The sequence below is a fragment of the Lepisma saccharinum genome, chromosome 21, assembly GCF_977018435.1.
Source record: "Lepisma saccharinum chromosome 21, izLepSacc3.1, whole genome shotgun sequence".
Lineage (NCBI taxonomy): Eukaryota > Metazoa > Arthropoda > Insecta > Zygentoma > Lepismatidae > Lepisma > Lepisma saccharinum.
The window spans coordinates 6,028,741-6,054,814 of record NC_139249.1 but is presented as its reverse complement, the minus strand read 5'-3'; the positions used below and the strand labels follow the sequence as shown (position 1 = coordinate 6,054,814).

At 40.0% G+C, this 26,074-nt stretch overlaps 1 protein-coding gene across 1 annotated transcript in view; it reads right to left on the bottom strand.

The window, feature by feature from the left end:
• The window catches only part of LOC146003885 (A-type potassium channel modulatory protein KCNIP1), a 194,889-nt gene that overhangs the window by 95,045 nt on the left and 73,770 nt on the right, over positions 1–26,074 (bottom strand). The gene's annotated exons all lie outside the window — the stretch shown is intronic.

Genomic DNA, 26,074 nt, shown 5'->3' with positions numbered 1-26,074 from the left:
GGTCCAGTCCCGATTAGCCTTACTGTGCATAAAGTGGACTTAAAACACTAAATGAACTACAACAACAATAATTTTCATATACTAAAATTTCCATGTAAATATGGTTAACTGGTAGAAAAGGTTGCAAAGTCTTAACTTCGCCATGATAAATAAGACGCACTAAATAAATAAATAAATACATTAAGATAAACGTTAAGTTACACTGGAATGCGAGGTACTGAATTCCTAAACAGCCAACGTAGTATTACTGTAAAGCGTTACGAGACCAGAAGTTGCAGGCTCCAATTCTGGTTTCTTGACGGAAAATCCTAGACACACGAGGGCCTCCCCCATGGCGCAGTGGTAGCGTCATTGCCTTGTAATCAAGGGGTCCCGGGTTCGATACCCGGTGGAGGCACAAGTGGCTCGAATCCCACTTTAAACTGTAGGTCCAGTCCCGATTAGCCTTACCGTGCATAAAGTGGACTTAAAACACCAACTCAAACCAAAAAGCTAGACACACGACATATTTTCGGTTTGTTGTGATTCGGTTGTCATGGCTATTTAGAATCTTTTTTCCTCTTTTCCCTTTATTGCCTTTCTCCATATTTCTTCCTATCACTCTTCTTTATACTGTGTGTCTCTCTTTTCTTTGTTTTTTATATCTGTCTCCTTTTCTTTATGTTCATTTCTCTCTGTCTCTTTTTTCCACTGCTTAAATTCTTCTTTCCTCGTGTGTATCTCTACCTGTCTTCTTTGTTTTGTTCTCTCCTGTATTTCTCTTTTTTCCTTCCTATGTGCTCTCTTTCTTTCCCTTTTCCTTCTTACATTTCCTGTTTCTCTTTTCTTCTTTTCCTCTTATCTCCTTTTCTCTTTAATCTCCATTTCCTTATGTTTTCTATCTCTTTATCCCTTCCTCTATTTCCTTTTCTTTCTTCCTGTGTTTCTTTCTCCATTCCTGTATCTATCTTTCTTCGATCCGACGTTTCTCTTTCTCTTTGTTTCTTTATCCCTTCCTACTTTCCATTTTCTCTATCTTCCTTATTTCCTCCATCTCTATGTCCTTCATCCTCCCTTACTTCTTCTATTTCTCCATAATGTTCATGAAATTGTACCTATCTACGTCATTCCTTCCACCACTGTTTAACTAGCCTGAATGTCCTTAAAGAGGAGCCGAGGGTACTGTCCCCCTGAAACTTTCTCATAGCATAGACGATAACTTATTTAAAAATTTTAAACAAGCCCATATTTTTTTTAGAGTCTACATTGAGTTTGTATCGAGAATGGTTAAAGTTAGTCTCCCACTTGGAATATTCTAATTTGAATCTCGCAAATAGTATCGTCATGAACGAAAGATCATTTCTTTCACTTCCTAGTCATTTTCCTTGAGCCTCCCCGATGTCGCAGTGGTAGCGTCGTCGCCTTGTAATCAAGAGGTCCCAGGTTCGACTCCCGGTGAAGGCACATAGTGGTTCGGATCCCACTTTAAACTGTAGATCCAGTCCCGATTAGCCTTACTGTGCATAAAGTGGACTTAAAACAACAAATCAATCCAATCAATCATTTTCCTTGGGAAGAAATCACACCGAAGCGACAAGTAACAGGCGACCGGACGCAGGCTTGTTGTCATGCCGCCACGGTGTGAAACGTTGCTGCTAATTGGCTCGTTCCTAAGCGACAGCGGGGGTTTCACACCGATGTAACAAGCTACACCGGCCCCTTCATATAAACAAGCATTCACTGCTCTCACACAACCAACAGATCTAGGCGACATGATAAACGCTGTTAAGAAAACGGCTCCGGTCTGAGCTACAAGCTACACGTGGAGCTAGTCGTGTCTCTTCGGTTCGAAAGGTTGCATTGGTTACTGAGAGTTCGCTTGTAAAGGAAACCTGTCGCTTTGGTCTGAAGGCTTCCTTGTCGTCTTATTCTTTGGCCGTGTCCCAAAGGAGCGAGCATCCTCCGAGTATGGTCTTGGAGTGCGGTCTTCAAGTCGTGAACTGGAAGTGAAAGTCTTTCGAATTGCACTTCGACTGCAGCGCCAAATACGATCAGTAGATAAAACTGAGTACTCGTTGTTTTCCCCACGTTTTAAACACTTGTCTTTCACCATAGAAATCACGTTGCATTTTCAAATGTTCGTACACATACATTTCCACACATTAGAAGCACTTTAACCAACAACTTGCTGACCCATAACGTATATTTATCCTGTGTTGCTGGCTTTCTACCTCCGCGATTTTAAACAAACGAACAACGAGTGTGCAAATCACGTGACCGAGTCAGCTTTCATCTGCACTGCGAGCTATGTACTTGCGTACTTCTGTTCTTGGCGCTTTCGAACTGTACTAGGTGACGTCACTTCCGCCAAAACCATGCTTCAAGTACGTACTTCGTACCTTTTGGACAGAGCCTTTAGCTGAAGTCACAAATTAGCGGACTCAACTGAATCAATCGAAACAATCAATGTCGCTTTTCTTCTTTTAAATAAATCGCGGCTAGAAGTTGGGTAGGAAAGGATTGATTGATTTAGTTTATTTCACGTCGCATTTCTTCTACTTTTGGCTAATCGCGACGATTGGGATGAGTGGTGATAAGTTGAAATGTATGAAGTGAAAATCACCAACATATATTGCGACGCAACACAAGCCTCAGAGATGATTATATTGTGAGTCCAGACGCCAGAGCCTCGTTAGTCTGCAAAACCAAGGTGTACTACGTGAAGGGAGGTTGACATTTCGAGACTAGGGAAGAAAACAGCAACACAGCTACCTTCTCTACTTTAACTAACATCCGGAGAGCGATGAAAAGGCCCTATAACTTCATAATGCAATTGATACGAAATATGATCACATGCATGAACCTGCATGCATTTCATTTAATGTTTCTCTTCAACCATATTAATAGCATTTGTATGCATTCCAACTGCCGTCATTGTTCTCCTTTTAATGGAATCACACGCTCGTGTGAAATCAATAAATACTGAACGGTTTCGCTATTCCATTGGTACAAATAGCCTGGTAGCAGAGCGTGTTGAGTGCTTGACTCACGACCTTCTTACCGACGGTTCTGTGTTCGAAACCCAGCATGAGCATAGGTGCACATTGGTCCCTGATGTTCTTTTTAAGGGTCGTGGTGGCACACGCAACAAATTGTGTTAAGGCGATCCCCACAGTATGACACGTTCTTTCCCATTGCACTAATATTTATTGTTATTAATTATCTTTTCTCTTGTATAAATGTATATTGTTCTTTAATCTTAATTTCTGTAATTTACCTATCACTGATAATGTCAGGTTAGTGACTAACCTGTAAGGACTGTTACCATGGCAATTACGAGTGTGTTTTGTCTTGACTTTGGAAGTTCGAGCTCGGTTTTTGAATAGAGTGATCAAGTTGAATTATAAGAAGTTTAATTTCTTTGGGTGATATGGATTATATGTTAGGCATATAAGTATTTAGTTTGCAAAGAAGTAAAATAGACTTCCTTTTTCTTAGTGCAAACTTAACTTTGATTTTTATTTGACGAACTAACAGATATATATTACCCCATACCCTGAGAGGCATCACGTGAATGCTTTCGAGTCTTTATGTGAACTTATTATTTGCTCTTTTAGTTAAATCATGTTCTTTTGACTAAACAATTTGGTCAACGATTTAACTTCATTGCTTCTTGAAATTTCCAGGATTACTGTACTTATACCGCGTTTGTTAGAACCTGTCCCGTTTCCCGCGTTAGCGATCGCTCGACAGTCTCGGTGCCAATGAGAAACGAGGAAAAAATCGTCTGCTGGGCAGCGAGGAGCGAATGGAAGCCAGAAGAGAGGCGCTTACGTAGACACTGTTGAGACGTTGCGTATTTTAATTGGCTGCCTGGCTTTGACTTTCCCCAGCACGGAGAAAAGTCAGTGACCAGCTAGCGCGGGAACCGGAACAGGTTGTAACAAACGCGGTATAGTAGGGTACTGCATCGGACCACTTTCGCTCGGTCAAACTCGTTCGAATCTCCCACACTCGAGGGGGACTCGTAGGGGACAGACGGATTTCATCAAATTTACAGGAGAAATTACTTACCGAATGCAGTTTCTTTATACGTCTGGAAGTTCGGGGAAGTGTTTTCTCGCATCGTTCATTGAATTTTACCGGTAAATCATCTATTTTTCGATATAAATGTGTGACCGATGCATGAAAGCTCTTGCACTACTTCCAGGTGGATGTAGCCTGTGTGTAATAACGTAATCCCGGTCAGTGTTTCCAAATATGTGTTTTTGTAACTGAAGAAGGTACGTTTCCGCAAATAGTTTGTGGGGGGCTATGTGTCCATGGTTCGTGGGGCTATGTGTCAATGGTTCGTGGGGCTATGCGAGAATGGTGTGTGAGGCTTCGCATATTTTTTTCGAAACCAATTGTTAACTATTGTAACCCATACGTGACCCAACCTAACCTTACCGGAAATGGTTCGTGGGGCTATGTATAAATGGTTCGTGGGGCTATGCGTCAATGGTTTGTGGGGCTACGTAGGTATTTTTGGGTGGAGTGGGGTGGAAACACTGCATGCCGAGTACGGTAGTGAAACTGTGACCGCCATTTTGCGTGTTACCGAAGGCAAAAATAAACGAAGAAAACTTACTCGATATGTCGCAAATAGAGCTTATTTTCGTGAAATAAGCAAAATGCCACCTCCAGCAATGTTTCTCAATGCAGAATACGTAAGTACGAATATTCAAATTAAATGAATTAGCAAATTTCACCCGTTTGTCCGATACGAGAAATTTACCAGAATGGTAATCTCCACTCCATGCAATTACAATTCTAAATAATAATTCCGTATATTATTATGTAAGGCTCAAATACAATATATATAGAACTATGCAATATCTACAGACCGAAACGTAACATGGATACACATGCTGACAGACCTGCCTAAGCAATTACAAGTATAGTATCACAGTGCAACAAGTATTTTCTACGTGTACATCATTGTTCACTTACCGAAAAGGATGATCATATTATGCGAAATAATAACATGCAGTTATAACATGCAATCGAATATCATTTCAATGTGAAAATAGCCGTAGAAACAAAAAAACTCAGTCTAGGTAGTTTCAGACCATAATCATCTATTTCAATTTCGCATATCTCTGTAAGATGCACAAAATTGCATTATAACATGGAGATGATGATTATGTTGACTTATTTTTCAATTTCACTTCGTCTTTTACTTCACGATCCATATTTGAGAACCCACTACCATAGACAATTTACGGAAATGCGTGTACTAATAGGGTTCGAGAGTTCGCTCGTTTTTCGCTCGAGCGGAAGAACTATCAATTCTGTATGCTCGAGCGAAGAACGCTCATTGCAGCACTCTGGTACTTAGGTTATCCAATAGCTCTTGTCTGGTTTTACGGCGGGCAACCTACATGCTGGGAAGGGAAGTGGTGAGCGGGGAAGCGACCAATCCAGTGCGATAAGAAACACAGCAGCTTGTAGAACGAACTGCGCCCAGCACCTTCTCCCTCGACGTCGTAACTCTCGGCGTAATCGCTATTGTCTGGTTGGTCTGCTGTGTATTCCCCGCTCCCAATTTCCCTTGGCAGCATGTAGATTGCCCGTCGTAAGACCATCGGTATCGAAAACCATAGGTTGGAATCAGGGTGGATAAAAATCATGAATTTTATTTAAAAAATCATTTTGGATAATTTTTTTTAATCAATTTTTTTACTTTTTTTGCTTGCATGGTTTTTACCACCATGCATATAGATGTATGTTTCTTATATAAAAGCTTTATCTAGTAAACGGCCATGTAAAATATTTGAACAGTTTGAATAAAGCAAGTAAAAAATTGTGTAAACATACATTTTTCTATTAAATTAGGCACACAGGAGATGTACTATGTAGATTTTTCAGCGAAAAATGCAGGCAACGTCGACGTCTATAGTGTTTCAAAGGCAACAGATCCCGTTGCAGTAGCACTTGCAGAGACGATTTCATACAGGTAAAACAGCGCCAGCGAAAATTCAGGGAAAGCCAGGCCAGCTCTGTAGATCAGTGGTGTCGACCTCCGTGGCGAAGTGGTTAGCAGAACGCGCTACAACGCCAGGGGTTCTGGGTTCGAGTCCCGGGTAAGGCATGGGTATTTGTGTTCGCCCAGTTGATAAGAAACAAAGAAAATGTAAGAATTGAAAAGTGTAAAAGTGAGAAAATGAGTGAATGGTGGGGGATACCTCCGTGTAGGGGGTATTTCCTTTATTAAAAAAAAAAAAAAGTAGTAGAGCAATGGCACGGATTGCCAGAGACCCGGGTTCGAGTCCTGGTCGAGCCTGCATTTTTCGCTGAAAAATCTACATACATTTTTATGTTTCTCATACTGTATATACGAACCTGATATGGAAATATTAGTTGAGTGTGTTAATGAAAGTATAATAATTTCAGTAACTTTTCTTCCAGTGAAAATAAAAAATTCTGGATGTACTGTAACCTAAAATATTTTTGTAGTCTCTGTAGCTGATTTTTCGCAACTTTTTAAATGATAGTTTGCTGAATATCAGCTGCCACCTTTATTTAGAGTTTCATGATAATTAAACTATTTACGATTTAACGTGATTAGTATTTTGTATATGTTTCTATAAAAGATGTTTGGTATTTTTGCCCATAAAAATTATTGAATTTTAAATCAAGAGACCTTTAAGTGTGTTTATAGTTTACATATTACATTTCCTTTCGTATGAGTTCACCCCATCAGTACATATATTTTGTTTCCTTTCTTAGAGCTTAATAAACACCTTTAAGTGATTCCTAGGGCTAGGATTTTGATACAAATGCATATTTTGTTGGTAAGGCAGAAACATTGCATAAATAGATAGAAATGTGTTTTACACGTAAGCGAATTATTTGGGATATCTTTGTTATGGCATTTTTTGCATTTTTTTTACCCTTTTTGGAGTAAAGGTCATTTTTTAAACTTTTTAAACCGTTTGTCATTTTTCGACCTTTTAAAAGTCAGTTTATACATTTTTCTACATTTTGGTGAAAGAAGGGGCATTTTACATGCAAATGTAACCCTTTTAAGGAGAGAGGTTCCCGACTCTCGTCTCATTGCCTTCAGCGCAGTTCTGAATGACTGTGTTTGAAGAAGCCAAGAAAATCTGTGCAGTATTGTTGACACAAGCTGTTGTGTAACAATTCAGCTCAAACAATGTGATTTCCCCCTCTATCAGTAAATATATTGTCGTCAGACGGATTATTGTTAAAAACAAGGGGTACAAAGTTTTGTGCTCTGTATCATAGGCGTAGCTACGGGGTGCGCCGGGTGTGCCTAGGCACACCCTAATGGGCTGCTTTATCAAAGAGAATTAAAGACAGATATTTCAATTAGAGAGAAAAGCGGCAGTTTGTAAGAAGTTGAAAATGTCATTACTTGGTACAAACGTGTGCATTATCGCTGAAGAAATGAGTGTCTATAGTTCTTCGATTTTTTATGTAATTGGAGAAAGAAGATATTTACTGCATTCTACTCTGTACTGCAGCGCCTTTCTTCTATACCTGTCACAAGCTACACGTGTGAGAGAGCTTTCTCCAAGCTTACCCAAGTTAAAACTAAATTAAGAGCAACTCAGAAGCAGGATAGATTGGAAGCCCTGCTCTTGCTATTTGTGGAACTGGAAAAAGCTTAGTCTATTGATGTAAATGAAGTTATTGATGAGTTTAAGAACATTGTACCTTTTGACAGACGTCTCATGTTATAGATGACGTGTATTTTGATGTATTTGTTTATAACATGTATGAACATTTTGTGTGTGTGTAATTTCTATGCAATTTGATTTTTTCTACTACATATATTCAGAAATTTTCAACGCTGTCATTTAGTGAATTTATATTCCTTTACAAACATCAGTGCAGTTAAGGGGCCAAGTGATTGTGTTGCAAAATATGCTATTAAGAAGGTAAAAGACCTCATTTTTTTTCTTTGTGCACACCCAAATATAAAGTTCTAGCTAGGGCTATGCTCTGTATCGGACATTTTGTCAACTCTATGGAATTGAAAGTGACATAACAGCAAGTGCTATTGTTAATTTCAAGTACGCTCCTCTTGTGTCGGTGGAAGTCGAGAGAAATTTTTACGTGTAAAAGCCTTTCTTGTCCGACAACCGACAATCATTCACTTTTGAAAATTTGCATATGATTTTCGTTGTGTACTGCAACTCAGTACTTAAAGTGTAGAAGATGACAAAAGTGAACTTTCTCACTTGTACTACCATACGCAATGAACATGCGATAGATACTGTAACGTTGATTTGTAATTTGAATTTCTCTTGATAGTTTATAAATTTGTTTTATAAATCTTTCAGAATTTCTAGGTCATTTTTCTAAGTTTATAGGGCATTTTCTTGCATGTATTGGGACATAAATACATTTTTTAAAGGTCATTTTTTGGCAATTTTAAGGTCATCAAAATTCTAGTCCTAGCAATTACTTTCACGAAAAGTAATTGTGATATCTACACAATCCTTATGTACATTATTCTATAAATTATTTATTTGAAGTGATTTTAATCAGTGATTTTTTGAAAAATCACCAGATTTAAGTCTTGATTTAAATCAGTCCACCTTGGTTGAAATTTATTTACCGATCCCGGCAATTTTGTATTACACGGGCCCTACACTTTCGCGAAGTCTATTTATCCTGTAAGTTATGCAAAATTCTAAGTTTATTTTTATTTTGCGCATGTTTTGTGTGAAAGGCTGAATTTTGTGATAACATGTAATTGAATTTTCTGATAAAATTCTTGAATATTTTAAAGCAAAAATCTTGATAAAATAAAGCATTGATATAATTAGAGTGGAATATTTACACACTAATAGTAATAAACATCTTGAACAACTTTTAATTATTATAATTTTCAAGCATCGGTAACGGTGGGAATCGGTGATAGTATTGGTATCGATTCAAATTTGTATCGGCTCAGACTCTGTGATATCAATCGTGTGTGTTTGTATGCACGTTTTTGTTTTCTTATGCAACCTGACTTTTGCCTCACCCTGTACAATGAAGTTAACAAGAATATTACTTTGTAATTACATCTCTTGCTTTTCGAACAGTTATGTTTTAGAATAAAATAAGTGAATAGTTTCAGAGTGAACATTATATCTAACATTGCGATTATACTAAACTGTCATTCAATGTGTATTTTTAAATGTTAAACATTATTAACATAGTACATAGGAAGTTATATTAAATGTAATTGTACCTTGCGTAGATGTGAATAACTGAAAAAATTACTGTTCAAGATTTAATATTACATCTCAATTTTTCTAGTTTTATATTGTTACTATTCAGCACCTGTTTAGCACAGAGAAACAAAGCTATTTTCTTTGGTTACAGGACCCCTACTGTCCGCCGCGGAAGACGAGACTAGCACAAGAGTATGAATCTACACGCAAAGGAGAAGGTAGGTAGAAACATGCTTTAGTTTCAGATCACTATTTCGTTTATTGTCGTTATCATTGTTGCGTTTGTAGTGGTTTTTAGAACTCGCATCTCCCCGCTGAACCATTGCCTCAATGCTCTTTCAGCAGCAGACGTTTTCCACGGAACCGGTTTCCTGATCCGTCCAACCCTTATTCGGCTACTGGACTCGTCCAGTTAGCGCATGCGCATTTAAGTCGATGGTCGCGAGTAAGGCAGACGGACTATAGCAATAGCCGGCCTTGAATGGAAAAGAAATAGCGGACTATCTAGAGAAACTGAATCGGTCCAAAAAATAAATAAAATAAACACGTATACAATATAAACCGTGCCTTTAAGATGATAAATTAGTTGGATGGTGTAGAACTAAATGGCTACGTCTACACCGTGCGCTCTATTGATGACATAGCCTAAAGGTTTACACCTAAGCTCCCTATATATTAATAGTAAATCTACATACTTGTGTGTATCTTATTTTGTCTCTGTAACAGCGGAATGTTTGGTTATAATTGATTAAAATTAAATGCGTTCAACGTCAGTGTGATTTCACTAACATTCCTTACAAGGAAAAATGTTTCAGCGATGGGTTATACTATTACCACGCCAGGGTCTCGTGATCGACTCCCGGCCTGGGTATAGATGTTCTTTGTATGTGTCCCTTAATCGATTCCATCATATAATAACTCGTACTTATCGTCGTGATTAGCCAAAAGTGGTAGAAAAGCGAAGTAATATAAACCACATAAATCATTCAAGTATCGGCTTAGGCCTAGTGTAAAGTCTAGTCCGCTATAAAAAAAATGTTATAAGATTTTTGGAAGCATTTACGTAGCATTTCTGCTAGCAAAAATGTTAAAGGAAATGGGGCATCCCAGCGTTACATGTGTGACAATTCACACATAACGTGTAAGGTTCTACACATGAGATTGTATTAAATCCATAATTAACTGATTTCATAGAATTGTGGGATTATTCGAGTATTTCGCGTTGTCTGCTAACAAATGAAAGAACACTTGAGTATGATGACAGCCTGAATGAATGAAAAGCATTAAGAAAAAATGTGTTACGTGTGTGACGCTTTAATTAATTGATTTGGTGTTTTAAGTCCACTTTCTGCCCAGTAAGGCTAATCGGGACCTACAGTTTAAAGCGAGATCCGGACTACCATGTGCCTCCACCGGGTATCGAACGCGGTACCCCTGGGCGATGACGCTACCACTGTGCCATCGGGCAGGCCTTTGTGACGCTTTAAAAATGTAGCAAATTTGACTTCATTTCTTTGATTGATTGATTTGGTGTTTTAAGTCCACTTTCTGCACATTAAGGCGAATCAGGACTGGACCTACAGGTTAAAGTGGGATCCGAACCACCATGTGCCTGTGGAGTTGGCTTCGATTTGGGGGGAGGGGGCCCCTTTTCGCCACTTTTGCCCCCGCACTGTTCTAAACCTTATATAGAAAGAGAAAAATACTGCCTTTGCCCCCCAGTTTTGTACCTTGCACCTCCGGTTTTGGAACCCAATCGCCGCCACTGGGTACTAATAAATTTTGTTGGTGAAATATGCAAATTTGAGTTTGAGTTAAGGCTAATCGGGACTGGACCTACAGTTTAAAGTGGGATCCGTAACACTTCACTGGGTATCGAACCCGGGACCCCTTGATGCTAACACGCGCCATGGAGGAGGCTCCGAAATATGCATATTATATGCATCCATAAACATCTAAACCTTAATACAATTGAAAACAATGATACTCTTCATGTTGTTATTTACATAGAGTAGGACCACAATTCGTGGAATGCCCCAAATGTTCCCTCCTAAACGCAGAGAAAAGTGGGAATCGCTAGGCCATTGCCTTCTTTCTTTCGGATCGCGCTGGAATAGAGACCGTGTAGCTACTTTGAATCGAAATATCTTATTTATAGAGTAACAGAGTTGGCCGGATTCGTTTGGTTCGCAGACTTGGCACTTTTCCTTCAGCGTGAGATCACTTGGCGGCAACTGACGAACGAGATGCGACGGTCAGAACGAGGAAACGCGACGTGTTACGTAAACCTACGTAGGGCCTCGACGTAAGTGAAGGGTTGCCGCAATGTGAACTCTTGGAAAACAAACAATTGTCATGCTCTCGGTCAAGCATGTGTTCGCTGCCTCGGAATTGGAACAAGTCGGGTGGCAAGATCCGTAGGCAGAAAATGCGATGCTCTTATATATGGTTGCTAAACACGGGTATGCACGTAAGGAATGGTGGTTAAATAACCTTAAATAACGATTCTAAGAAAATCCTTTCACTTTAATATCCAGAGATGACACATAGTTGGAAACCAAATTTAGCTCTTCCCCACTTTTTACAAATTTTCAAGTTAACAATTTAAGTAAAAAAAGATAAAGAGATAAAGTATTCCCCTGTGCTTTGCACCACGCCATGAAGGCGTAAAAGGGGTGTGGAGTTAGGGCCACACACTTTCTTCATCACCGCCCGAAGATGGGGGTGATGTTATCAGCTCCACGTCCTTGGGTGCCTTAACCCCCCAGAGTTTCCTCCAGGTACCCACTTTATACGACGCTGGCTGGGCAACGGTGAGCCCTTGAAAATCCCGGTTCTCGCCCACCCGGGATCGACCCGGGTGTCTGTCTCATTGTAGACGCCCTAACGACTGTGCTCCCGCGGCTCACAATTTAAGTGTCTAAAGTAACTCTCGATGAAGTTACTTCTATTGCAAAAAGTAACTGAGATACAATTACTTACTTTTGAAGGTACAGTAAAACCTCATTAATCCGGATCCCAATAAGCCGAATAGGCAAAAGGCAAACAAACAAACAAAAAAAAGCAGAATGCAAGTTTTTAAATGTAGCTAGAAGTCAACAAGAGAACTTCTCAAAGAAAAGGCAGTCAACCACTGATGAAATTTTGTTTCCCGCAGACTTTGTACTGTACAGTATATTGTATTTACGCCTATACCCTTTAAATATACCATAATAAACGTGTTTTGTTGCTATAAACGGAGTTTTAATGCACTTTCTACTGTTCTTTTAGGTTATTTCAGTTAATCCGGACTTTCGTTAAACCGGTGAACCTATCTCCCCATTAGTTCGGATTAACGAGGTTTTACTGTAGCTACTTACACCTAGATTTTCTCAACAATAGTACCTGTCACCTGTACCTGCGTTAAAATTAACTAGTTACATTGTAGTAGCGTGCAGTGTTGACAAGTGTAGATAAGCACGATGGTAGACTGTAATGCATAAATAGAACCAAGGCAAATTGTCCATGATCTTATTTTATTTATGGTTTGCGCAATGAGAGCTTTAAGAATTGTAAGAAAATGCCAGAGAAGATGCTGGCAATCTCTGCGCTATCACGTAAATTACCCATTCTTTAGAAGCATGTCAGAAGCAAGAGAAAAATTAATGCAAAGAATCATAGACAATTTGCCTAGCAATACTCATGTATCCTACTGTACCGAAGGGATTACAGAATCCCGTTTTCTTTCTTCCTCGTGACCAAAATGAGAGGGGGGAGGGGTGGATGATCCGATTTTATATGGTCCCTAGGGGCTCGTATCGTCTGCCTACTCATGTGGAGTTCCCATTATGAAGATAACAGCGACAACGGAACGGCATCATTGTAAAATATGTGGGCTGCGGGAACTCAAGGAGCAGCTGAGAGCCAAGAACACTCATCTGCCAAGTTATCTTCTGCACCAGAAACTGCAAAACATTCAGGCTAATTAGGTAAAAATAATCAACTGTTGATCTATCCTTTCCTATTGCGTGATTCAATGTCGGTTGTAGGCAAGGTCGACCGCATGATTTTCTCTCACAGGGGGCAACATTGCTTAAAGGGGGAGGGAGGCCCCAACCCAGGATTTTTGTGAGGGAGAGGCCAGATATGAAAATGTCATATGCTGTATAAATATATGAGAGAGAGAGAGAGAGAGAGAGAGGGGGGGGCTACAGTTTAAATGTTTTTATTAAGTGTTTGATTTAATATAATTCTTGCTTTCCATTACTAAGCAAAGCATAAAAAAATCATACTTATATTAGTCTTACAGTCGTGTTTTATATATATATATATATATATATATATATATAGGATAAAAGGAAGGAGGGTCACAAGGGCTAAATAAAAAGTGAAAGAGGAGAGAGGAAACACTCACCGGACAAAGAAAAAATTCAAATTTTCGTGATGGTATATCACATCTTCAGGAGTAGAGATACGTTGTATAACTAAGTGACTAGAGGGAAGAGTAAGCATGACCTGCAGTGTTGCCAGGTCCCGAAGGAAAAAAAAGTGTTGATAGTACCATAGTGGTACTGTCAACACTTATATATATATATATATATATATATATATATATATATATATATGTTGCTGTAAGACCCGAACCCAGAATTTTTAAAGGAGGAGGGGGTAGATCCGAAAATGTGTAACAAAGAGAAGAACAGAAGCTTTGAGGTTCATTGAATTAGGTTATTTTGCGTTACTTTTCTGCCAAGTTTGTCTAATCGCGACGATTATGATGAGCGATGATATGATGAAATTGATGAAGGAACACACATTCATTTATGCAAGGACAAAATCGAAACTTTTACAGATTTGAAAATCGTTTGTTATTTTCATAGATCTTTATAGGGTAACATTTAAATTTTTCATAGTTCGAGGGGGCCATGGCGCCCATGACCCCTGCAGTGGGTACAAGCCTGGGGGGGGGGGGGGCGTGGAGTGATGCTATCACCCAGTTAAGGAAGTTCTCCTAAAGCGTCCCCACCACTTGGATAATTTGCATAGGGACTCAATATGCTGCCTTTTCTGATATCTCAAGGGGTGCCAATTATCCATATCTCAAGAACAACCAGAGCTATACTCTGTCCCAAGCATCTCTGCAGCTAGCGAACGTATGCTGGTCCTCTGCGCAAGTAGTGACTCGAGAATGCTCAACCAATGAACGCGTTAGAGGGGAAGTGAATGCACGGAGGGGAAAACGCGGCTGCAGCTACTAGCCGGTTGCAGCAGCGCGGATTTCCTTGCTCCCCCCACTCGCTTTCTGTCGTTATGCGCGGCCTTGCACCACAGATTCACGACACAGAGTGTAGGAAGGCTACAATTAGTGGGCAGAAACATCTGCCAAATTGGCAAATACAGATCATTGCTATCAGAATTATTGTAACAGATACACAGACAATTCTAAATCAGTGAATCCACGCATCCCGACACCTCCCTAACATTTTTTCACAAAGGCCCAATTCATGGTCATTTTGGCTTTGAACTTACACGTAGACTCCCATAAATACGAACTTACACCCCTTCACTTAGGAAATTCTGGATATAATTTAATTTTTGTTTCTCAAAATATTATCCTTTGAAGTGAATTTATCCATCCCAGAGAAGTAAATTTGCTAATTATGCTAGACTTTCCCATTATGCAAACACAGGGTGCTAGGTGCCAACGAAGTTCAGGTTTAGCATCATTATGCTAGGTTCGTATTGCCTATTTTAAAAAAAAACATCTAGCTAAATTTTATGGCTTGGCTCTGTGTCCTCTATTTCATTACCCGAGGCGAAGAGGATGGGTCGAACTGCCGATTTGAAACCCTGGGGGAGGGGTTAAAGGCGGCGTGAGCGTGGTGTTGATCACATCACTTTCACAAATGGCCGAGATCGAGAATGTGTGGTTCCTATCTCCACATCCCTCTACCACATGTGCCTTCATGGCACGGTGCAATGTGCACGGGGATCTTTATCTTGCTTACATTAAAGGTAATGTATAACACACTAATTTCAGTTTTATTAGTACTAAAGCGAGCCCAAAACGCAGATGTGGCCCGCGAGTCGTAATTTGGGCAGCCATGATATGAAAAATAAGCAGTAAAGTTAGCAACACTGGGTCTATGGCGAACCACAAGTCCTAAGCACCAAGGTAAGAATTTCTATTTAGCATATTTTCCACAAAATCAGTTTTCTTGGCTGCCCGGTAGGCGAATAAGTACAAGACCATAAGCATCGTTCCCTTTGAATTAATTGAGGAGATGCAGTATATAATACGCCAATAAGAAATCCTTTTTGGCTTGTTTAGGGGGGGGGCATGTGACCCCTGAACCCCTTCCCACGCTACCTTCGCCCGCGATGTGAACAATGAAAATAAACACCCTGAGCCACTCAGAAGGCAAAAAGGAGATCCAAAACCTTACGGCCCGTTTCAACGTTGGTCATTTCCACATTCAAATAGCAACAGGCACATGGGATGAAAGAGAAAAGCCGTTGTATGAATTGAACCACTCTCGCAAAGGTAGCAGCATGCTTCAAACATTCAGCATCTCTTTCTACCAGCAATGTAGAGAGAAGTAGCGCCGAGCACACGGCCCAGCTGGTACGATCAATACCACAGTGGAGCGTTCCCGGGGATCCCCTTCGCTCCCCCTCCTCTCTTTCATCTTCGCCCCTCCCCTACAGAACGATGCACTCGCCCCCTACACTCCCCGTCCACCAACAGTATCCCTGGAACCGGTTGTATTACTGTAAGTTCGTTTTTATATCAGAAACCATTTCGTTCCCTCCTCTCGCGATGGCGGGAGGCATTTTGTACGATTCATATATTTCTTTGTGTATTATTATTATTAATTCTATATCGCACCGTCGCCTGACCGTATCATGTAAAAATCATTGCTGCTTGCTTTGCATTCTCTCTTTTGGAAACTGGATACATGCAAAGCTTAAAAACGAGTTCTTTTTTTTTTCTGGAGGTTTACATAATGAAAGTACGAGATTCGAAGCGAAGCTAGATGGAGAATAAGCTATGATCGATAGCGTACTCGCTGCACACGAACGACTTAACATGTGTGGGAATCCCGTGTAGCATCTGGCCACACTGCTGCTGCGTTTCACGGCTCTTTAGCCAGAAACAAATGTAGGACAAAATGCAGAATTCACAAATGGGAGCTACTTACACCCCTTAGAAACGTTTTTTACCCCCTCCGAAGCGACTCGCCACTCCATAGTCACATAAAACCTATGAATGACGCTCCACTGCACTGATTAAATTTCCGTTCGGCTATAAAACCTTGAAGAGTGCGGAAATTAACAAAAGAGGGAGCGCTAGAACAAACACTCTCTTCGAGCTTCCTACGGTCGACACCAGACGGCGTTCTCATTCATCTCGCTGCCAGTGGGAGACCTGGCAACCCGCAACAAGTCAAGGTGACTCTTCAGTAACCTTGACAGTTGATAAGACCTTGCCTAGAGGGCTGATCGTTAGCGCCAGTGAACAATCTCTGGAAATTAACGTTCATTTACAGTTCAATTTAAGCTTCGAGTCGAGGATCTATAGTTTTTCCTGAAAGTTTGAGTACTGTACATCGGAGATATGAAACATTAGTGAGTCTAGAAAATAGTTACAAGAAGAAGAAAAACAGCATGGATTACGTTTGAAGAGAGAACAGTTAATGAAAATCTTCAAAGTGAAAGGTTCTCTTGATTGATTTAGTTTATTTTGCTTCGCTTTTCTGGCTAACCGCGAAGATGAAGATGTGTGATGATATGTGAAATTGATAAAGAGACACCAAGACCTGGCCGAGACCCCTGACGTAGCGCGCTTTGTTGACCTTTCATTCACAACGGTCGGTTGAAAGGTTCTGTAGACGGGTCAAGAAAGAAGGAGTGAGAGAATCAAAATGGAGATTTGAAAGAGCTAATTTTTTTTTAGAATATAACGAGAATTCATACATGATAAGGTTCAATATAAAGCAGGAAGGGCCAATAAGTACAGTACTTGTGATCATGGACGTCCGCAGGATTTTTTTCCAGGGAGGGGCAAGGATGGTATTTTTTCCAGGGGGGGCAAAAAGCCACATTTTCCCCAATAATAATGTTGTTACCTCAAAAAACATTGCTTAAATTTGAATTTATCATGTTCGTTCATTAATTAACACATATTATTGTGGCTGAAATAAAATTATATGTGTCAAATATATAATTTTTAGTCTACTTTCATTTTACAGGGGGGACGCCCCCCCTTGCCCCCTTTCGGACGCCCATGCTTGTGATTACACCACGAAATTGATTCATAAATATATAAGCAACAATATAACATGAAGAGAGCTTTGTATTGCATATTTTAGTTTTTTTTGTTAAACATGTTTCTCATTTTCCCATTACATAAGAGACGACGTGAGAAATGGATGTTTGTTGATATAAAACGAGTACAGATAATGCAGTTAGAAGAATAAACACAGTTGGTAACCTTACAACTATACAATTGAAATACAAGATTAGCATGGTTTTGGCGGAAGTGACGTCATATAGTACAGTTCGAAAGCGCCAAGAACAGGAGGACGCAAGTACATAGCTCGCAGTGCAGATGGAAGCTGACTCGGTCACGTGATTTCCACACTCGTTCGTTTGTTTAAAATCGCGGAGGTAGAAGGTCAGCAACACAGGTTAAATATACGTTATGGGTCAACAAGTTGTTGGTTGAAGTGCTTCTAATGTGTGGTAATGTATGTGTAGGAACATTTGAAAATGCAACGTGATTTCCATGGTGAAAGACAAGTGCTTAAAACGTGGGGAAAACAACGAGTACTCAGTTTTATCTACTGATCGTATTTGGCGCTGCAGTCGAAGTGCAATTCGAAAGACTTTCACTTCCAGTTCACGACTTGAAGACCGCACTCCAAGACCATACTCGGAGGATGCTCGCTTCAAGTACGGTCTTGCACCTTTCGGACACGGCCTCTGTAAACGTTGCCTCTGCAAAGTGACATTTGAAATATGGCGGCCAGGAGCAGGGCCACAGCGAGTTGAAGCGTGCATCTGTTGCGCCTTTCACCTCTCCCCTCCAACTCCACGTGTACCACCAATTCGGACAACGGAAGTAGACTGATTCCCCAGGTGGAACGGTGCTCTAGGCGACATCTGCTGCCAATTCGGACGAGGCCTAAGTGAGATTTGACACCGAAACGACACTCTTCACATGTCCATCGAGGATTTCACCAAACGAACGCTGGCTTGTGCGGCCTGTCATGTCCCTACAGTGTTCTAAGGTATTTGGAACTGCAAGGTAATAGTTTAGTTTACTAACTTGTAACCAGTGGCGGCGATTAGGGGGGCGAGGGGGGCAGTTGCCCCCACTTTTTGCCACTTTTGCCCCCGCTCTATGCTAAACCTCATCTACAACAGGGAATTAAACTGTCATTGCCCCCCAGTTTTGGACGCCAATCGCCGCCACTGCTTGTAACATACAAATTTGCATACCCCCCCAAAAAAGCTAGCCCCAGAAATGAAATCACCAATCCCCCACCAAAGGAAAAAGCTGCCAATGAGTACCGCGAGCGAAGGATGAAGGCGATCGGAGCATGGTGCTGATGACATTACCTCCTCATGTTCCTTCTACGCGAGGAGGCCAGGCGTGATTTTGAAAAGTGAAACATGACGATGGTTACCGGTACCTCATTCACAGCGTCGTGTTAAATATTAATATTCCTGCAATTTAAGAATATGGAGATTGCACCTCGGGACTCAGGAAACGGTAACCCAATCAGCGAATACAGCATTGCCCCACTGGTTTCCTGTTTCTTGGAATAAAAGAACGGAAACAAATAATTGAAAGCAGTGGTGGCAACCGCTGGAATATATTACTGAACCGTGGATTTTACATACCTTGAAATTTTTCAACAAATTCAGAAAGGCTTCACGGTGCATTTAGAAATCTTGTAGGAATTGCACAGGAACGTTAATAACTTCAATTAACTTGAACAAATTGATGTAAACATTTTTTACCAAATGTTATTTGCTCGAGCAGTTGAGTTAGTAAAATCTAACATCAACATCACGAAACAGGCCTTGTCTATTTCCCCCTCTTGTTATTAATTAATAAAGATTCATTAATACGTAATATCTCCCTTGAAGTGTTTACTATAAATCTGCAGGGTGTTTGGGGAATGAATGTTTTGTGAGTGTCCCTTCATCAGTTTCATCATATCACTGATCCCCATCGTCGCGATTAGTCAAAAGTGGCAGAAAAGCGACGTAAAATAACCTAATGCAATCAGTCAAGTGGAGTACAGGGTATTGTATAGTCACGTGGTATGTACTAACCAATCAAATGGACGTTGAAAGCAGCAGACCCGTTTGTTGAATATTCAGAACTTGAATACCACTATCCTTGCTTACAATCTCCTTAAGGCTGACACTGGAATGCACCTACACTACATTTAGTGTCAAAAAGTGCAGCGAACGAGATTGATTCCGTCAACCTCGTATTCCACTCACTTTAGAGTGAACATTAGACTGGTTTAGTGCGAACCTCCGTTGCAAAGTGGTTAGCACAGAACGCTGTGCAAGCTGTCTCGGGTTCGAATCCATCCTCATCTTCGCGATTATCCAAAAGTTGCAGAAAAGTGAAGTAAGATATTCCAAGTGAATCAATCAATCAACGTAATTCCTATTTTAATCTTCCGTTAATAGTGATATTGTGAAACATCAGCTGGCACCACTGACCAGGACGTGACTAATTTTATTCCAGCAATAAAAAGAAGTGCAACGAATGTCACAAACCCTCTCTTCGTTAAGCACCACACTTCATACACAGTATATATACTGACTTGGTAAAATCCACTTTCTTGAAGAACTTCGCAGAAGACAGAATCGATATCGTGACTCAGCAGATGTAGATTTTATGGATTCTCCCTCGCCTTCCTACCAGATCTCATTCTCCGCACTTTTGAAATATCCCGTTATGTCATAGGAGCAACTTGGCATCCTGACGTCTATTGTGCCGAGTTTCTGAATGGAGGATATTACCCCGTCGTATCGACCGGGGCTGCACCATGTAGTAGCCCCGCCAGCGTGGACGAGAGCAACCTTGTACAACTCTGGTGGCGAAATTTGGAACTAATAACCGTGCACAACTGGTCGCTGCCAAATGCAACTCGTTCGTTGCTTATTCACGCTGTAATGTAATATGCAACACGTTCCGTAATAAGGCGTGTCATGTACAGAGGGATTCATGAGCATTAACAGGCGCTCCATCATTGTTTCCATTCCTTTCCCTATATATAACAAAGAATTCTAAATGCAGTATTAGAATGTGATGTGCAAGCAGGCACGTATCCAGGAATTCCTTTCGGGGGGGGGGGGGCTCAACACCTTTTTTTTAAAGGGTATAGTAAGAAACTCACAATTGTATGTTTAAGACCAGTGGTGGCAATTGGGTTCCAAAGAAGGGGGGGGGGGGAGCGGACGGCGGTGCAAGGAAAGTTTACTTTATCTTGGTAGACAAGGCTTAACATTAAGAGGCCATAATGTTGAGGTAAGAAAATAAAAATGGGGAGCAACTATCCCTTAAATCGTCGCCACTGTAAGGCTGTCATTTTAATCTGAACGTGAAATCGGAACATTTTTTACCACTCGACTCCTCTGTTTCCATGCATTAACATTGTGTGCCGGAACCATCTCAGTATGTGTGTTCGTCCATTTCTTCTCATTAGGCATAAAAAAAACATCTACGGTGTCTTTGAGTATTTTTACGAAGCTGTTACACATGCACGGGATGGACAATCCACTCGACAACGCGAGATTCAAATTGTGGGTGGCGAACTGGACGCAGACAGCTCTCGAATATTTCTCTCTGATTCGACCCTGAACACCACTAACGTGTCTTGTTCTCCCATGTTTGCAGCTCGTATAAAAGCCGAAACCCACAAATTGTTCAGATTCAGGCCTTAGCACTCACAAGTGTTCAAAAATGCCTGTCACAGCTTCCGCTGTCTTGTCATATATCGGCACGAAACAAAGGAAGTCTTCTCGAATACGACTGGATCACGAAACAATTAATGCACAGTGAAAACCCTTCCGTTCCCAACACATCTAATGTTTCGTCTCCCAGTATGATCAAATGCTTACTCATTTATCTCCAGTGACGTGCCCAAGGGAGGGTTTGTGAGGGCATAGCCCCATTTGACCCACTATTCCTTTTTTTTAAAAAAAAAAAAAGAAGAAGAAGAACGTCAAAGACAGGAAAAAATGGCAAAATCAGGACTGACCACCAAAATAGTATGCGTAACCCCTCTCCCTTCCGAAAATCCTGGGCACGCCACTCTTTATCTCGGACACATTTTTTAAAATCAACTCACCAGAAGTTTTATCATTCCGTATTGGAGATTAAAGTAAGATGCGTTCTTCCTGCAGGTTTGGATATGATCCTTTAGGGTGCTGTCGTCTGCCTGCCTTCACACCTAACCTTAACAAGGCCCTAATTTTCCATCCTTGTGACTTGGATTTTCAAGACTTAGGAAGGTTTCAGACCGAAAGGACACGCGATACATGTCGATTGGAATGGGCCAATCAACAGCAACGTTTCTAGTCGGCCAGGAGCACCTGGAGGTGGCACAGAGGGGCAATTGCCCCTTCGACTTCAAGTTTTATACAAAAAAAAATACATCTCGTAAACTTTTCTTGCTCGTTTCGCTCGCAATATCTGCTTTTCTTACTCTTGTCAAGTTCATAGATGTCTATTGGGCGTGGGGAGTTGTCCCTGGGCGCCGAATGATCTGAATAAGAAAAAATGTAGAAGAGAATACCATGGCATCCCATGAATGTTTTGCGCCCTATTAAATCAATACTGTTTTCAATTTGCAAACATTTGGATCGAAAAATTTTCTTGCTCGCTTCGCTCAAAATTTATTTTCTGTGGTCGATTGTAAATTACCACAGAGAAGTAAGTACAACTAAGTACTTCAGACAGTTGCTGCTATAACAGTTTGGTTTGGAGGAAAAGGAGCGCGCACATTTCAGAGACAATTTATATCATTTTTGCTGTTGGTTTGTTATGGGCGGATAAATTGATTATGTAATGTATTTAAATAAAATGTTATATATATATATATATATATATATATATATATATATATATATATACACACACACACACACACACACACATATCCACCGATGAAATAAAACTAAAACTGTGAGATAAAATGAGTTTTTCCGTTTCCCGACTGAACTTTCAAGGCTTTTGTCTCCCCCCCCCCTAATCAGAGGGTCTGCGCACGCCTATGGCTACAGTCTCTTCCGTACTGTACTCAATTCCTTTATTCCCTTCCCCAAAATTCATCAGCAAGAAAGGAAAAAAATTAGGCAAGAGGTTGAAGACGTTGCATGCAATTTTTAGGAATACACATCTTGAAAACTACGAAATCACCATCAAGCATATTAAGTTGCGAATGCTTCATGTTTAAATGCATTCACTCTAACACGTTTTGTTACATATCAGTTAGTCCCTCATTCCAAATTTGTGGCGAGATTAATTCCAATAAAGCTTACAAAATTAACCTTATACCAAGCACTAACTACAACTAAATATGTTATTTCAAATAACATCAGACAATTCTCACAGTCTCGGTTATGCTTGAAAGTAGGTTTTTAAGAGATTTCACCGGATCACACTATCAAAATAAGTTGAATAGTCTATACTACACATTATATTAACCTATATAAGTATTTAGGTAGGACATTTCGTTCATCTTACAAAATATGAATGCTATGTTCTCTCTCCTTAGTCTCAATGTCATGCTGTTGGAACAGGTTTAATATTGAGAAATTACTTTTTTACACTAAAAATTGTGCTTGCTTTGAGGAACTAGAATCATCATGTTTTTGTGAGGTATTTCATACAAAAATCACATTAATCAAATTTCTGCAAGACTTTGGTATGGTTTAGGAAAGTGCAAAGAAGCCTGAGCATGTGCAGATTTACAGTTCATAAAATGTCCGAGCGCTGTCGCTCCAGAACATGATGTCAACTCTACATCAACTGTGCTACTGTGGTAGCTAACTTCATTGGGTTCTGCTTTCAAATCTACGAATGTAATGTAGAACTTTTGAGTCTGTTTTACTGTAAAAGAAGCTAATATAAAAGAAAAATTACGAGTGACGTTCACGAGCAATTCAGAAAAGATTAATCATACGATGTAGAGGTAATCACAAATTACATGTTATAGTTCGTCGCAACATCACAGCACTCCTTGTCGTATACTAACTGATATTGTGCGCCAGACCTGCCTATTATGCCTTATCTATCTTTATTTATCCTGTATCTCGTTTCTCACGGACACTGTCAATCTATATCGTCCTCCTGGACAGAAAAGGACATGTACAGTGGGATTCATTAGTATTACCGTGCAAATTGTTTGACTATTTTCATTAATTCTTCTCTTACAACCTATGCGTTTTTAAGCGATGGATTTTTATGTACGCTGGTGCAGAATTTGTCAACAGCTTGTTTTGAGTTTTCTTTTAATTCTTGAAGCTCTTATTGGGTCAAATAAAGTGCACGAACATGGTTGCACGGTAATACTCATGGTTCCCACTATACAATCCGTAAGTTGTTTACTCATATTATGTTGATTAGTTTGTGAATTACATACTTTTGCTAATGACTTCTATCGAGTTGTGTTTTTACCTCCGCATTCCGTGATACTGAAGAATCCGCACTCAACATTCCTTTTCTTAATTTCTTCACTTTACTTTTCTCTAAGGATGGGTTTTTAAAAGTTAGGAGAGCTTTTGAATTAATCAAGTGAATAATAATCCTTTCATATACTCATATTAATATAAAATAGAAAACAACAATAATAATGAAGAAATAGATGTCACAACAACACACTCGCACATCCACGTCTCAACCTAGGAACCAAGCAATGAAGACCTTTTGAGCCTAAATCCCTGGATTTAAATCCGTGACCATCTCAACAGTTTTCCTCGATTCGTCACGAATAGGTGGAAATCTGGGAACCCCTAGCTTATATTTTCTTTCCTTTGTTCCTCCACGCGACGGCCGCATCACGAAGAGCGTTTTCGAAAAAAGCTTCAAAACAAATTATAAGGAGGCAGGTTATTGGTTGGGGACCTGGATCTGGTAGATCACGAAGAGTTATAAACATGCCAGTCGCGAAACATCTCGACGTTTGGTCAGAAAAAAAGCACGAAGGGGCCGAACAAGGTCAAGGCGAGAATCTAGAACAGGGAATTCCCTGTTGCGATAGCTCTTTGCTTTTAGAACGCAGATTCAGGTCGATTCTTACAAACCCGAACCATAAAATTGTGTCACGTATATCATAAACGAATGGACAAAGCTAGATTTTAAAAATGACATGTACACTCACCGGCAATAAAAATGGGACACCTATATCCTGAAATACTCGCCTCCCTGCAAAGGTGTTGTGTGTGTTGCCTAACACTACGGCGGTGGCAGACGTTGCCATTGAAAACAGGCTATTAAAGTCCACTTATCACCGTATACTTAGGCAACACACACGTCGTCTTGCAGGGAAGTGAATAGTTTAGGATCTAGGTGTCCCCATTTGTATTGCCGGTGAGTGTACAATCGGCGACAAAGATAATAGTAGCTAAACTAAACTAAGCCAATAGGCGTAGCAAGGGGTGGACGAGGTGTGTGACAGCCGGGGCCTCGAATAAATAGATGTGAGAAAAGTAGATGGCAAAAACAATTTTTTGTGAGCGATAGAACTACAACATTTTGTTTTATCCGGTTATGAATTAAATTCAAAGATTACAATTTGAGTGAATACGTCAACTATTCATTTTTAAAATAAACCGGAAGGTAGAAGTCTGAATTTAGAAGCCATACCGCTATAAATGAGCTATGAATACAAAAAATTCTAGTTGTGGTTGTTCGTGTAATCGTTTTAAGGAAACTCGAATGCGAGTTTAATCTTGCACTAGGCAACACTGAACATTGTCACATCGTGCGCTGTAACAAGCGATTCTTAGCATCTGCTCGCTTTGTTTGGTTCTTCGCCGTATTTAGTGTCCACTAAACAGTAGGTGGATGCATCCAGATAATGGTAAATTGTGTAGTGATGTTACAGTTATCAGTAATGTTGGGTAGAGATCGCGATGTAGGAAGAAAATTCACATCCAGAGCATCTAAATTAAAAAAAGGATGAAATAGCAAAGCAGAATTAAAGTTAGGCTAAGGTCACTGATGAAATATTTGAAAACGAATATAAGGAAATGTGTTTCAAGTGACGTTAACATCAAGTACGAAATTACCAAATACACAACCTATCAAAATGATAATGATTTGATCTTGATAGAAAATTACAATCACGGTTTCTTAAATTGCTTCCAAAAAATAAAGAAACGAATCAACTAAAATAAGGCTCTCCGGAGAAAACACTACAATAATCCTAATAATAATGCATAATCAGTAATTTTTATTATTATTATTATTATTGATTGATTGATTTGCTTTATTCGCTTTTATGCCAGTTTTGGCTAATTGCGAAGATGAGTGGGGATGAGTGATGATGTGAGGAAATTGATGAATGGACACTCACAAATATCCATACCCAGGACGGGATTCAAACCCGGAACCCATGTCGTCGTAGGGCGATGTACTACTATCATCATTATTTCAGTTTGATAATATTTTACTTGCATAAGCGTGAAGATTTTTGTATGAATTTGTATTTGTTGTATACTTGATGGTTATTTACTTCCGCTGAACTTGTTGAAAGCAAGAATTATATTTGGATCATATGGTTTTGAAGGGCATTACCAAAGATGGCATAAGATATTAATGAGGAACTTTACTTTTCGTCAACTGA